At 30.6% G+C, this 2,869-nt stretch overlaps 1 protein-coding gene across 6 annotated transcripts in view; it reads right to left on the bottom strand.

The window, feature by feature from the left end:
• The window catches only part of SLC35A5 (solute carrier family 35 member A5), a 49,063-nt gene that overhangs the window by 18,034 nt on the left and 28,160 nt on the right, over window positions 1–2,869 (bottom strand). The gene's annotated exons all lie outside the window — the stretch shown is intronic.

Raw genomic sequence — 2,869 nt, 5'->3', positions numbered from 1 at the left:
CTACAGGAAAAGATAAAATGGATACGGAACTGGTATTGGTGAAAACAATCAAATTTTAGATGAAAAAACAAAACTAGATTTCGTTTCTAAAAATACTTCCTTTAAAAAAGATTTATGGATTTGTCTAGATGAATGCTCAATTACTTTAAAAAAATAAAAGAAAATAATGGATATAGCCAAGAAAATTAATGTCTTATATTATTCTTGTTGATATACCTCTTCACTGCCCTGAGGAAATACAGTGAGAATGATGGTACTAATTTCTATTTACTTGAGATCCTGGAAGTAATAACTGAAGAGATCCAGGAATATGCTTTACATCTATTGGCATAAGATTAAGAAGGAAGAATAAGACAATTTAGCTAAAAGAAAAGGTTAGATATTTAGAGAAGAAACTTATTTTCTCATTGTAGTTTTAAAGAGATAGACTAGACTTCAAATTTGAACATACCTCTGCAACACTAAAAAAAAAAATAAACTTGACTTTCATTTTTCTTTTATGAGGCAATTGAGAGTAAGTGACTTGCCCAAGGTCACACAGCTAGGAAGTCTTAAGAATCTGAGGCCATATTTGAACTCAAGTTCTCCTGACTCCAGAGCCAGTGCTCTATCCACTGTGCTATCTAGCTGCCCCCTAAACTTAACTTTTAAATGAATAATCTGAATTATTGACTCCTACCCTGGTTTCAAAAAAGTCTAGTGGAAGTCATCCCACAGGAGTGGAAAGGGTAGTAAGACCAATGGCACAAAGTTCAAACAAAGCATAAAAATGCCCAAGTTTCATGCATTTTTCAACGTTTCCCACTCAAGACTTTTGGATTAAGAAGCTTAGTCTAATATGAAATAAGGTAGTCAAATGTAGTAAATAAACTGTTAGAAGTTCTCTTCCTACTAGATGTGAGACATTGCTTGTTTATGTTAAGCCTCATAGTTGAAGTTTACTAGATGTAGGAGAACAGATTTGATACATGATTTTCTAGTAATCAGTAAATTCATCAGAATGAGACAGTCTCTTCCCCAACAAAGGCTTCTTAAGTAGATAAAATCCTAGGGATTTTTTGAAGGACAAAGAAGTTAAATGATCAGTCTAGGGCCACACAGCTACTAAGCATCAAAAAAAGGATTTGAATTTTGACTCCAAGACTCCAATTCACTTGAATTCACTAATCCTTTTTCAGAGCCAATACTATACAGAAAATATACAGTATTTTGTAATATAGCATGTATGTAAAATATAAATAGCTTAGATAACATAAGTAATGGGTTTCAATAAATAAATACTAAGTACTTAATCATTTTTTTATTATCAAATAAACTATAGGGTATTAATTCAACAGCAAATTTGATATGAAAAACCAAAAAAACTTAATGTTTGGCTATTTTTAATCAACATAAGGTTAAGAAACAGCAAGATGAAAACAATGTTACTGAAATATTATAAAAATATACTTTTAAAGAGATCTTATTAGGAAGAATGATGATTTTGTTACATTAGAAGGATAATGAAAGTTAGAAAATATGATCATTTCAAGTTTTACAATCACTATGCCATTTTTTACTATTAAGATTAAGTTTCCTTCTATTGAAGTTCCTTCAATAGAACACTTACAAGTTCAAAATACATGTCTCATGGTTAAAAGTTCAACTGACAATTTATAATAGACATTTTTTTTCTAATAGATAATATAATTCAGAATTTACATGTTAGATTATGGATCAAGAGATGTTAGGGATACAAAGACAAAATGAAATAGTTCTTAAAAGAAACTTATTTAAGATGAGAGAACATGCAAATACAGATTTACAAATTAATTCATAACTACATGCAAGCTTCTAAGATATGAGCTGAATGCATCTTTTTAAGATTTTATAGCTAAGCCAGTGGATTGATCACTGTACTAACAAACTACAGTACTTAAATGTAATGGAATACTCCTGGGCTAAAAAGAAACAATGAATATGAAGAATGCAGAGAAGTATGGGAATGTTATATGAACTAATGCAGAGTGAAGGAAAAAAATATAAATAATGACTATAACAATAGCTAATATTGATATAATACTACAAGGCTAGCATATCATCTCATTTTATCCTTATAATTACTCTCTGAGTTAGCTATTATTTTCTCCACCTAACAGATGAAGAAATGGGGACGAACAAAGGTTAAATGACTTGCTATGAACATAGTCAGTTACTTTGGTGTTATTTGAAACCAGGTCTTCCTGACCTGCAGGAACTGTAGTACTGTTATCATTATAACTCCTGAATATAACAATGTAAATGGAAAGAACAACAAGAGAAACTTTGTGTGACATAAGTAAGCTTAATTGTGGGAGAAAACACACATTCTTGTTTCTTGACAGAGGTCAGGGACTATGGGTATGAAATATAACACAGATTATCAACATCAGCTGATACACTAGTAAATTTTGCTGATCTTTTTTTCCCCTCCCCTCTTTTCCGAAAGTCACAAGGGATGACTTGCTGGGGAAGAGGAACATATTCAGAAATGAAGGTGAATAAAAATAAAATATATAAATATATGTACTCTTACATAGTTACAAACTGTACCACAACAAAAATCTACATAATATTAAAATATTATCATCACCCTAAGACAACTAAAAAAAAAATGAATACTTCCTTATCAAAAAGGAAGAGTTTTGATAGACATTCAAAGAGCACATGATAAGCAGATCAATAATCTATAGAAATAATTTTGGAATAAGTAGATATTGTTTTACTGAGCAACAGTAAAAGTTGATAACAAGTCCATGTCATGGAATGATTTAGCTCTGAGAGTCTATGAATTAGCTAAAACTCAAGAAAGAACTCAAAGATTCCTCTATGGGCAATATCTGTATGAACT

This window comes from Sarcophilus harrisii, chromosome 3 (assembly GCF_902635505.1).
Source record: "Sarcophilus harrisii chromosome 3, mSarHar1.11, whole genome shotgun sequence".
Taxonomy (NCBI): Eukaryota; Metazoa; Chordata; class Mammalia; order Dasyuromorphia; family Dasyuridae; genus Sarcophilus; species Sarcophilus harrisii.
Note: the sequence above shows the minus strand (reverse complement) of the source record. Positions and strands in the feature narration are given on the sequence as shown.